Source organism: Thunnus maccoyii, chromosome 18 (assembly GCF_910596095.1).
Source record: "Thunnus maccoyii chromosome 18, fThuMac1.1, whole genome shotgun sequence".
Taxonomy (NCBI): Eukaryota; Metazoa; Chordata; class Actinopteri; order Scombriformes; family Scombridae; genus Thunnus; species Thunnus maccoyii.
The window spans coordinates 23575500-23588734 of NC_056550.1; the positions used below are offsets into that span (position 1 = coordinate 23575500).

The 13235-nt window shown below is 39.0% G+C and overlaps 1 protein-coding gene across 1 annotated transcript in view; it reads right to left on the minus strand.

Moving 5' to 3' along the window:
* LOC121884150 (speckle type BTB/POZ protein) overlaps nucleotides 1-1783 on the minus strand; it is a 92408-nt gene extending 90625 nt beyond the window's left edge. Inside the window, exon 1 of the mRNA XM_042392800.1 lies at nucleotides 1700-1783. The gene's annotated coding sequence lies outside the window, so the exon portion shown is untranslated. The remainder of the gene's footprint in view (nucleotides 1-1699) is intronic.
* Between the last annotated feature and the right edge of the window lie 11452 nt (nucleotides 1784-13235).

Below are 13235 nucleotides of genomic sequence, written 5' to 3' on the forward strand. Positions count from 1 at the left end.
ACCTGAATATTCGCCTGATCAGTTGATGCATCTCGTGTTTGAAAATGGGGAAACAAGTCTTTATTGAAGCAGCAATCACTCATTTTATACAATAACACTTACAGTCTGATCACAGTTTTCGATATTTCTTCATTAAACCAGGGTACTACAGGGTATTTTCATTGAACTGTAGGAAAATGTGACTAAAGCACATGATGACAGTTTAGCACAAAACTGAAAGATTAACTCAAATCCTCACAAAAACAATGTAAGCTTGAGAAGCAAGGACAGTATTTCATTACACAGATTATACTGCAGCATAATAATAAAACACAAACTCAAACACCAATATAAGCCTAGAGTTTGTACGTCATTAAATACTAAACCCAACTTTACCAGCAACTACGTAAAGAACGTGTGTGACAGTAAATAAGAGGATTGCAAAAGCCAGCCAACAAGACATCTTTGAGATTCAAATATTTTCACCCGTAGACTGTTATGAATCAAACAAGACTCCCATTCAGAGCATTTCTGAACACCCACACTCCTCTTTGCACATGCATACGCTTCCAGCACAGCTGAGCAGACAGAGGCGACTGAGTTTTTAGCATCTACTCAGATTCATAGAGATACGACCGCACGCACAAGCACGCAACTTGTTCCACCAGCTATCACTTCCTCATAATAAAACGATAATAAGAACACATCAAATGAGATTAGTTTGATTTCGCAACTTATTCCGGCAATTTACAGTCTGTGACTCATTTGTGAATTTGTATTCTCGGTACATATTTTATTGCATTCATTTGTTTTTTTAAATGATTTGTCATTTTGTTTTGAATGCTGTTAATTTGTAGGGGTGCACTGACTGGTATTGTATTGGCAAAGAGGTTATAAATTCAGTCATTATAAAATTCAGAATTTATGATTCAGATCTTCAGACATCTGAAATGTGACTCCGACTACACACTGCTTTTTATAAGACGTCAAAAGCCAAAAAGGTTGGAAAGCACTGGTTTCATCTTTATCTGTCTTTATAAAGCTTATTATATTATCTATTGTGTCAAATCTTCACCTGAAAAGCGATTAAAACTGTCAAATAAATGTAGTGGAGTAGAAAGTACAATATAAGTATAAAGTAGCATAAAATGGAAATACTCGAGTAAAGTACTTGAGTAAATGTAGTTAGTTACTTTCCATCACTGACACTTTATAACTACTTTCATGTTGCAGAAGTAATGTTTGGACCTCAATCTGCATTGCAGCAGCCTGTTTACTAGTTTGTGGCAGGGTGCAACCTGCAGCTGTCCTGCACTGCGCAGGGAGATGCAACAGAGGGGAGAAACCGAGCTCACTATTTGGCAGGATACTGAGGCTGAGCCGGAGGATATCTACATGACATGTCTTCTTATTGCGGGCGCATTATTTGGCATGTCACTGATGAAATTTTCACACAAATAAATTTAACCACGACAACCACATCCACCCAGGCGACCTCAATAGGACACAGATAAATGAGTAAAAGCAGCCGATAAGTCATCATCACCCACAAACAACAAAGCTGAACCGCTGCTAACGGCCAGCTAGCGGCTAATGTTTAAGCTCTGTAAAAGTCCGTTAAATCACGACCAAACTTCACACGGATTTAATTTCGGGGAAGATAACACAAGATACGAGCGTTAAGTATAGGAAGAGCTCGTTTTATAGCGTAAAAACTCACCTTTGTGTCGCTGTTCCACGAAAGGGATGAAAGATTTTTGACAGCAGCTGTCACTGCACTTCCGGGTTGATCTGTGACGTGTACAGACACCCAATAAGCGGCTGGCCATGCTGAAATTGTTTTGGTTTTGGATGCTGGATGTTGCAAATCGATTTATTACTGTCTTTAAATGCCTGACATCTAACACAGGACACTTAATGTCAGTGGAAACCAAACTGTTATTAGTGTGGGTTAGTTTAATTTCAAGATTACTTTTATAACAGTTCATTAAGACAGAAAAAATAGACCTTTATTGATCTCCTGAAAGGAGCAAGAAACAGACCACAGAGCAGTTGTTTTAAAAGTATTCAGATCCTTTATCTAAGTAAAAGTAGCAATACCATACAATAAAAATCCTTTATTACAATTTAAAGTCCTGCATTCAAAACTTTACTTAAGTAAAAGTAGGTATTATCAGAAAAATGTACTGAAAGTATTGAATGTAGAGGTGTGCAGCAGAATGTTCCCCGTTATTGTTGTACCTTGTGGTGGTGAAACTAAGTGTATATAAGGATGTAAGGAAGCTGTAACTTGTGCAGCTTAGCAACACATATTCATATTCATATAAAAACTGCTCCTATGTTTTATGTGTAAAATTCAATATGCAAAGTAACTAGTAATCATATCATAGCAATGAAATACATGTACTTCAGCAAAAAGTACAATATTATAATCTGAAATGTAGTGGAGTAGAAGTAAGCAGAGCAGAAACTGGAAATAGACAAGTGCACTTGGTTACATTTCACCTCAACAGGACACAGATAAGTAGAAAAAATGTATACATACACTCCATCACCTTAAACCAATGTGCATGAATATAATGCATGTGCAAAGTCAATAGAGCAGTTTTCTGACATTCCCAGTAAAAGTGATGAGTAATTCCAAGAGTTAGTAGACTAATGACAGATACATGTATTTGGCTCATATGTTTAAACAAAAAGAACATTAGCATACCGAAACACACCCTGTACTGGGCTGAATCCCTCCTCCATCCACAGCAAAACACTTGAACAGGTCGACAGCATCACATACTTTGAATTCATTATAGAAATAAACTCAGTTTTGACCAAAACACCACCAATAAACACTCTGTTACCCTCCTGCTTTACAAAAGCACCATTCACCCTATACTGATGTGCTGCTCCCCCTGCTCCTTCACCATGCTAACCGTTCCCAGCAACAACAACAAAAAAAAACTAACTTAACAATGTCACACATACAATACAGCCTCCAAAGTTATTAGGCTCCCCACACCTGACTTCTCAGACCTCAGCAACAGAAATATCCAACACAGCAAATGACACAAATCACCCCCTCATGGTTAGCAGGAGTTTCTGCCATAGCAACAAAATACCAAGCTGAATACTATGTATGTAGATGTGTGTATACATGTTGGCATGTATGTAAGTGTATATGGGGATACATTTAGGGGCATTAAGGTAGATATGACAATATGACAACTTGATGTATGTGTGTATCTGCATATTTTTTTACAGTGAAAACTAATTTCCATCCATATGTATCTGTCTAATTACTCTCAGTTTACTATAGTTTAGGCTGACTTCTTGATCATGAAACTATGTGTGTGCAAAGTTTGACATTTTTTGGACAAAATGTAGCTTGACATCGAGCCATATCTCAAAAAATAACTCTTTGTGTTCGTTCTGTATCCATTTCCTGCTGTGGAGCCGAGTGCGTTTTTGCGACTTTCAGTATGTCACCAAGCACACAGTTATACTTTTTCTGTCATTAGTATAATTGCTTAATTTTATTGACAGAATTCTGGTCAATATAAGCATAAATTTGACATTTTTTCAGGGCAAACCCTATTATAAATGCAGGGGCTCTGCCGTACAAGTGGGTCATCACAGCAGGATGTCGAGGCAAGGAAGACAACAGGAAATAATGCAACAAGCAATTAAAAATGTACTGAGAATAATGCAAATTATAAATCAGGCTACAGCGTCTTTGTGCACATTTGCAGATTTACCGGTGTGATGATATGACATGAAAAGATGTGCTATAATGAGATTATGATCTTGATGCCCGCAGTTAAATTAACTATGAAAAGAATGTTGTGCAGGCTTGTTTATGTTGCAGATATGAGTAGGCAGTGTTGCAGATATTAAGTCACTACATGTGGGTAGCTGCCCATGTATAGTATCTTGGCAATTTTGCAAATGTTATAAGAATATCGTAACGTGATTTTCTCTTTTGAAGATTTAAATCACATTCATCCAACTTGAACAAAAGCGCTCGGGATGTAGTGAGAATCTGCTGTGATGCTCGTCCAAAAGGTTGTCTGGTGGGATATTTAGTTTAAGGCAAAGCAAATTAGACAGATAAACAAAAAAACAAAAAAAAAGATGAAGAGGAATCTGGCACTTGAATAAAGGAGAAAAAGAGAAAAAGTTGTTATGACACCTGGATTGTTTTCTTCTCAGGAAATGCTTTATCTCATGAGGAACACAATGCTGCAGGGATGATATTCATAAGGTCTTTTCACAGGTGGAATTTGCTCTTCTGTTGTGTGAAACAGTCCTGGTTCCCACCATTTTAAATCATATACATCTGTGTTGACATTCTATATTGTTACTGCGATACTGTGAAATACAATCCAAACATTTCCTGATCGTTGCTGCTTAATGTACAGTGCATTTCCTACATGATTCATAACGTGGAATTTTCCCAGCCGGTGGGATGTTTCAGTACATGAAATTGTATTACTGTGTGACAATCCGGGCTCACTCCACAGGTCTGGCACAGTGTTCAGCCGTGGCTCAGCTCTGGAGTTTAATGCAATTATAAATAAATAAGCATGTGGTCGGGAAGAAGACAGGGCCCTATGGGGACAAGCTGAGAGAAAATAGAGAAAGTTTAATTAAAGCTGCAAACCGCACTCCCACACACAAAGACACACACAATAATATAGGCAAACTAATACACTTATGTATGTTTGCCTATGTGCACCCCTCTTGCCATTATGCATGCTTGCATGCACATGAGTGTTTATAGCAACAACCGTACAAAAGAGGGAAATGTGTGAGTGTGAGCATGCGGGGCGTGAGTGTGTCTACATGCAAATGGTTGCTGATGTGCCGGTAGTCAGTCAGTAGTGGCAATGCGGGGCAAAGCAATATAAATGTGTGTAGAGTAATTGTGTTCAGATATGGTTCTTTAAATTTCTTCATCACACAGGTTTTTTCGTGTGTTTCCTATCTGACTACACACAGGAAGTCGGTTTGTCTATTCCAGTGTTTCACCTCCAGTAACCCGGTTATCACACTCCATACGCAGCCACAGTGGAATGATTTGGTGCATGCAGCTATGGTTTTGTTACATTATTTTCTGCAAAATGATTGAACTTCCAGTATCCTTGTAATTACCTAAGGGGTGCAGGCAAAGGCACAGCCAGTAAAAGGCTGATGAGGGAGTATTGAATTTGCACTTCAATTAGAGTGCTTATAAAGTGTGGATTACACAAGGACTCCAGGGCCACAGCTCTCACTCAATTACCAGAGTGCACTATGGGAGGAAGGACAGCAGGCAGGAGGGGTGGACAGCGAAAGGCGTCCAGGTTAAAAGAGCAAGGCGGCAGAAAAAGGCGCGAGGAGAGAAAAGTAAGAGACAGTTTGATGCGGCCAGAGATATGTCTTTATATAGGCAAGGGCAGGGGAAAGGATTCAACACGGAGAAACAACTTGAGGGAGATCCATCCATGTGTGACTCAGGTCTCCCCGCTCCAACGTCTGGCCTTGGATTCAACAAGGACATCTGAAAACATGCAGCCGTCTGAGTTATTAAACTTCCCCGGTGCTGCACAGTGTAACACCACGCCGTGTATGTGTATTCATTTCCATTTTCTGTGTTGTTTAAACAAGTCCCCTTCAAACTGAAGGGGGTGTACAGAGGAAACTGTTCAAAAGAAGCAAAAAAAAAGCAACCTCAACAATGTGTCTGAGTCCCTGAGTAAATTCTCAAATGGATTATTGAGCCAATGAGTGAAAATCACCGGCCATTTAGAGTGGATTTGTCTGCGAGGCAGCGATAAACGACAGCTCGCCTTTCTTTGGCTTAGCTCCTTGATTCTGAGGAGGAGATGCTTGAAGGACATGCTTTTAGAGTAAACAGGCCAATGGCAGTGAAGAAAAAAAAAGGGAAATTTCAATTTGACTGCTTGGCTGTACTTATAAAGACAATATGGGATGATATGAATGTGAATAATTAATTGTTATAGACCCTTAAGAGGGGGTGCTTAATTACTGGTTGTGATGTTTGCAATGAGGCCCTGTGAGATTTCAAAGTGAAAATGTGCAAAACTGCAGAAACAAAGAAGTGAAAAGAGTTTTATTATCTTCTATCAAACTCTAAAATCACTTTTGCAGTATAATATGTTATGTAAGGATGCTGCACAAACACAGCATGACAGTGTTATAAGATAGGTATAGGGAAGTTATATGAATTTAATATGACAACGTTATAAGATGTAGCGCACACTTTTATGAACGCAAAGCCCATGCTAATTCGATATGCAGTTAAAGAAATAAAGGGAAACCTAATAGCTTACCGCGAGAAGGGATTTTATATCTGCACGTAGCGTTAATCTCTCAGACTCCAGCACTTTTTGTGTCTGTTCAGATCATCGCTTCCCTTTCTACCTTTCTCTCCCTCACTCTCTCTCTCTCCTTCTCTCTCTCTCTCTCTCTCTCTCTCATTGCTACTGTCAACAAAGAATGTGCAGGCTTCCCACAGGCCCTAAAGGAATCTCTCACACTGCACTCACATAATCACTTCAGACCCGGCTGTTTAGGCCGACATCTCCACTGGGACTTACCAGCCGCTTGCTGCAGGCCAAATCAGACCGCTGAGTAAAAAAAAAAAAAAAAAAAAAAAAAAAAATCAACTGCAACAGTGAAACAAAGAAGTGCAAGTCAGACAGAGGAGCGTGACCAGTCTGAGAACATCAAGGACTCGTCTTTTTGGTGGCGGTGGTGAATGTCATACCCTCCTCCTTTCAGTAACAGGATGATTTGGTGTCCTCCTGTATGAAAACGATAGACTCTAAGAGGCTTCCTTCGAGCGCACAATAAACACCCACACATTAGAGTTTGAACAGAGGCCGCATGTGTGTGTGTCGTTTTACGTCTGTGTGGCGGGTCAAGCGTGATTCCTTGACCGCCGCCGTGAGCGAGCCCCGGTTTAAATTCCATCATCCTTTCCAAAGACCAAATGGGATCCACGAGCTTCATCTACTTATATGAAAGAAGATTTAATGACATGTTTAATGACTCCTTACATTGGCAAATGGGCTTTATTTGAAATCTCCAGCGCCGTCAGAAAGAAGCCTTTTCTCCTCCAATTAGAGGCATCCTTTGGAAGACAGACTCGCTGTTCTAAATGAGGATCTTTTTTTTTTTTTTTTTTCAAAGATAGAGAAAAAAGGAGCTGTTGACGCTTGGTCCCTCACTAATGTCAGGCTCGAACAGGCTGGAAATACATTAAACTATCAAGGTGGGAAAATATTTTTAACAATGGCAGGCAGCGACCGAAGCGTTGTGTGAGCTGACAGCTTATGTAAAAGAGAGTTAAATACACCTGCTGGATTAGACTTAAGATCTCCTCACTGTGTTTTATGGACGGTATCTTCGCTTTTCATTGTTTTGACTAAATTTCCTCTACTTTTTTTTGTTTAGTCGAGTTGCTTCTAGTTCATTAGCATGTTTATTTTGGATCAACGCAGTGCATATTGGTTACAGGAAGGATTAATGATGTTTTTATGTCAACATAAATGCCGGACTGAAAAGTTTCACACTTGAATTTGAGAAAATTGTGATGTTGAAAGCAGCACATCCTCGCTAGGAGCACGGTTTGCCTCAGTGAACCAAATTATTAATATCTTAATTAACAACTACAATATGAAAGGTGTGAGACACATAACTGAAATGAAAGATGCTTATTTTTCTTTCTGGCTGTCAGAGACTGAGCTATATGCAGCTCAATTTGACTGACTCCAAAAAGCTCATTCCCCTCCAGCATTGACTCGCATAGAGACATTTGCATAGTAAAGGGTTATATAGAAGCTGAAAGGCTTTTACCAGCGTCTAATAAGAGTAAAAAAAATGTGTGAAATACCACATGTGAAGATGCAAGTGCACATTAAGGCTTTTTTTTTTTATGGTGTCACGTCTTTTTCATGTGAAATTGGTGAATCAAAGATCAAACACAGATCTGTATTTCAGAATAGAAAACTGCACATAGTAAACCATACATTTAAAGGGTTATTCCAGTGATTTTGTAGTGATTTTCTAAAGGGCTCAAAAGAGACAAATTAAAAGACAAATGGTCAAAATAAAAGCAGCAGAGGTGAAGACATGACATTACAACATTGAGTTAACTTTATCCAGTAGAAATCTGTTATTTTGACCCAGTTTTACACACTACACACTACAAAACAATGTGCATAACGACATCCAAAATATACACAAGTTATTAACAAGTTTAAAAAGAGTAGAGTAGATTATAACAAGCTTTAGTTTGGGTAAATAACTCAACGGTAAAATGAAAAATAAAACTGGGTCAAACAACGTCTTGCCTTGAGTGTCTTTCTGGGTAACATTACCTCAGTGTTGTGTTGTGGTATATTGACCCAAACTGTGTAAAAATTTAAACCCATTGATTTTAAGTGTGTACATTTCCCATGATGGAACTTCATAGCATCTTTCATTATATCCTTCCTGGTAAATGTCAACACCTTCCAAAATCCAACTCCAATCCAAGTAAAAACTTTAGAAAGCTCTTTGCAGACCCACAGAAGATATTAAACAACTGTCAGTCATCCTTATGACAAGTGTCCCTTTAAATAATACTAGTTTAACATGTTTAACATATTTGATATTGTATTAAACTGAATAATAATGTGAGATTTATTTTTGTAGATTTTCCTTGTTCATCATTGTTTATTGGGGTGAATTACATAATTTAATCAATGATAACTACATCTCTCATTTTCTATTCCTGTTTTTTAGATGGGAATCACGTAACCCTGTGCAACTTAGTCTTAGTAGTTGTTGAGATTGGCGCAGTGATACACTGTAAGACAGTAAAGTGATGTGTTACATGCTACTGTTGCACTGATGAAGATGCCTGACTTTAATTTGAATGCAGTAACTATCAAATTAATAGTTAACACTTAGAGAAGCCAGTTAAACGATAACAACCAAATATATTCAAATACTATAAGCAGGAAAATAAATACAAAAACCTTTAAGAATAGCAGGAATGGTAACATACATTCACTGAGCACTTTATTAGGAACACCTGTGCAATCTAATGCAATCCAGTACAAGCTTATATATGTTCAGGTTTTGTTGACATTGTCAGAAAGGTGATAATTCTACTTCTACTAGTTAATTATTAAGGCCGTAGCAGGTGGTGATGGTATACTGGAGTGCATTATATTGAAAAGTGTTCTTAATACTTTGTCCACTCCATGTACATACATGAGGGGGATAAAATATTGAGAACATTTTTCGATATGATGCAGTCCAGTACCCTACCACCATCTGCTACGACCTCAGTAATAAACATAAAGTAAAATGATCACTTTTCTGACAATGGCAACAAAACCTGAAGCTTTGCAAAAATAGAATTTAAAGGCAGAGCTGTTGTATTGGATCGCATTAGATTGCACAGGTGTTCCTAATAAAGCGTTCTGATTTCAAAGAGAAATCATTAGGATCAGCGTCAAATATGATCCACTACATTTATTCCAAAGGGACTGTCATCTGTAAGTCTTTCAAAGTCGTTAACTTCGACTAAAATAGTTTTCTGAGACAGAAAGGACACTGGCTGTCCTTCAAAGATTGTGACACGCTTGGCTCCGTCTCAAACACGTTGAACCATTACTCTGTTTCTACTTCAGAAGATAAACAAGGACGTGAAACGAAATGCCAAAAAGTCACAGCATGAAGAACAAACCGAGCAGTTTTCTGTCAACAGGCACTCCATTTGTCATTTGATTTAACCACTTCATCTCCGCCTTTGTGCTGTGTGTATATAAAGGGCTTCATTCACCTCTTAGATAAAACATTTTCTGCTCACTGCCCAGCAGCCAGTGCACAGTGGAGTCGTACAAAACAGCCTTATCTGTTTTCCTGACACAGCTGGGGCATAATGACCTCATGCCACAGGTCCAAACATTTTTCTGTTCTCCATCCCCCCAAATGAGGCTGCCTCTGGTCATTAGGGAACCAGCGTTTTAAAAACACAGAAAAACAACCAGTGCTGTGGCCATTAAAGATGCCATCGACTTTTTAATTAAGTCTCATAAAGGGCCTATCAATGTGAGGGCGGTAATGTATGACGGCGTAAAGCCAATCCCATCCCATTTCTGTGTTCTTTGAGGCTTTAACAGATCTGTTCTCATTTCACGCTATTAGAGAAGGTCTGGGACTGTAACACTTAACATCTCAGCAGTCTCGGCCCTAATTTCTCATCATGTGCCATAATCCAATTCCACCATTTTATTTTTTTATGACCTTTTTTTTTTTTTTTTTCTTTTCTACCCAACTATCATGGCAAGGAAAGTTTATTTGTATAACACATTCCAAATAAAAAGGCTTTACAAGAAAAGGCATGAAAAGGCTTTAAATCAGTTATAATCAATATTTCTATATTAACAATCGACCATATAACTGCTCGTACATGGAAGGGGATGCTCGTAGTGACAAACCCCGAGAGAAAAAGCACCGGGTTCTGCTTATTTTTCTGTCTGCAACTTTACTGTTTTGGCTGCATGTTTTCGACTGAAAATCTTTAAAAAGCAACTTTACACAACCTGCCTAGCACAAAAATGAGAATTCATGAGCGGGTGGAGAACAAAAACAGAGCTAATAGAGAGTAAATATTGATTATTGTAGTGTACAGTATGTACTTAATGATAATGTTGCTCCATGTCTGCTGGATGTGTAAATTGGTGACTGTTTGCTAACAGGTTTGCCATATCAATGTAAAAGGTGATATTATGTCAGTGTTGTGCACGGCGTTGCTTTGTTTTTGCTGCCCCCAGGTTGCCGAGAAGTCAGTTATTGCAGGTTTAAAGGAGACATATCATGCTTTTTGTGATTTTCTGTTATTTTTATACAGTTATGGTGTCGGACGACATCGTCAAAGTTCGAAAACATGAGGTGAAAGTATGTGAAAACGCTCCCAGCAACTCAAAAGCCAGGGCTTCAATCTGCTCTGAACGCTCTGCTACCTCTACTTCCTCCTCATGATGACATCAGATTGCCGTCCGTTCCATAGTCTTTGTTGCTAAGGTTGTTCCCATTGTCCGCTCGCATATTTTGGATCAGATTTGGGCTCAAACATGTAAAGATGTATTTGAGATGTTAATATTTCGAGTAAAGAACGGGAAAAAGAAGCAAAATCCAACTACTCTTGTTTGTTTACATAGCAACACCTGAATTTGGTGTGAATTCAGCCTTAGTCTCGATTCAAATTAGTTTAAAGTTGTATCAGTCCTCACATCTTTCAGACGTTTGTTCCAGATATGTGCTGCTTCCGAACTAAAAGCTGCTTCCCTGTTTTTTGGGGGGTTTTTTTGTAATACCTCCGAACAGCAAGCAAACCAGCCCCAGGCAACCTGAGACATCTGTAGGGTTTTAACACAGAAGCAGGTCACAGATGTTTTTTTGGCCATGAATTTGAGTGCTTTGCAAACAGTATTTTAAAATCAGTCCTTTGACATACAGGAAGCCAGCACAGTGATCTGAGAACTGTAGTAATGTATTTCACTTTGTCAGTCTGAGTACGAACTCTGGCACTATAAAGCTGCTGGTTGCTTTTTGGAGAGACCTGTGAAGACACCATTACAGTTGTCCAGCTGACTAAAAATAAAAGTGTGGATAAACTTTTCTAAGTCTTGGACTCGCTTGGACATAAATCCTGCAGTTTATATTTTCAAGGTGGGATTTGTGTCTTGATTTGGTTGATAAAAATGTAAATTGGAGATCATAACTACGCCAAGGGTAGGTGACAGGTTTGTTTTTTTAGCATTCAGTCTATTTATTTCTATATCATGCCACAACAGAGAGGTTGTATCTTTTTTCCGCAAGGATTCAAGTGTTCAGTGATTGCGTGTTTGTGTCAGAGAGATATGAGTGAGAGGGGGGGGGAAAAAAAGAGATCAGGTCAAAAATGCATGACCTGGATTGACGACCTCAGGCACCAACTCCCTGATCACAGCATACAGTCTATTTATTTCTACCTCACGGCACAACAGAGAGGTTGTATCTTTTTTTCGCAAAAATGCAACTGTTCAGTGATTGTGTGTTTGTGTCAGAGAGACATGAGTGAGAAGGGGAAAAAAAAAAAGAGATCAGGTCAAAAATGCATGACCTGGATTGACGACTTCAGGCACCAACTCCCTGATCACCAAATAGACTTTGAATCCCTCCTTTGATTCCCTCTGTAAAGAACTCATCCAGAGGGGGGAGGTGATATTGGAGAACCTTCACTCACCTCACACATGGGGCAGGTCACAGTGACCTCAAATCTCTCACATAAAGTTCTGAACATCACCGGGGCTACCAGGGTGCAATAACAAGACCAACCTCCTTATCTGCAGTTGGCACAAGATACCATATCTAATGCTACATTCACAAGATGTCAGAAAGTCAGAAACTTTCCAACTCTCTGAATGGGAAAGTGCAATCGCGCAATGCTGCTGCAAAGAATTTCCAAGTTGGAAACTGGGTTGGATTCAATGTGAGTTTTCCAAGATTTCATTATCTGATAAACATACTGTAAACTTTTAACATTGTTATAATCATCACACTTACCTTGTGTTTTATTTTTAGCAGGCAACATGTTTGGGAAGTTCAAATGTATTGTTGTAGATACAGTTTTGCTCATGCTATACTTGCTAACATCCATCTTGTTGATAAATTCAGTCACATGATATTAGGTTTTAAAGGGGTCATATTTAGGAAAAACTCATTTTTTCAGTGCTTTTGTGAATGTATTTGGGTCTCTGATGTGCCTACTAACATATAAACAGTGAAATAAGACCACCCAGTCAGTTTGCTGTGGGCTGTACTCTTGTGATTCAACAAGCCATTCAGATTTGATGCCCCTTGTTACATCACATGGTGCTAAGCTAAGGGTGAAAAATTCACACGTACCGCTGGGCTGGTGAGTCCTAACAAGCTCTGCAGGAGAGAGTCGGCCGGGGAGCAGAGCTGCTCTGATCCGGAGCAGTTTACCGGTGGGAGGAGTTTGTTTCTTAAACTTTTGGGGTTAAGTGGGTTTATCTTCAATCTTGCTTCTCAACCTAGCCAGAGCTAAGCTAACACCGGAGGCACACATCACCCCCGCTGCTGTCATTAATAATAAACATCTTAAACACCGGTGAGATTGTTTTATTTTAAAGTTACATAGTATGTAGATATCTATGTGTATAAACAATAACGTCGCTGCCGTATTTATGTCTTCAGAT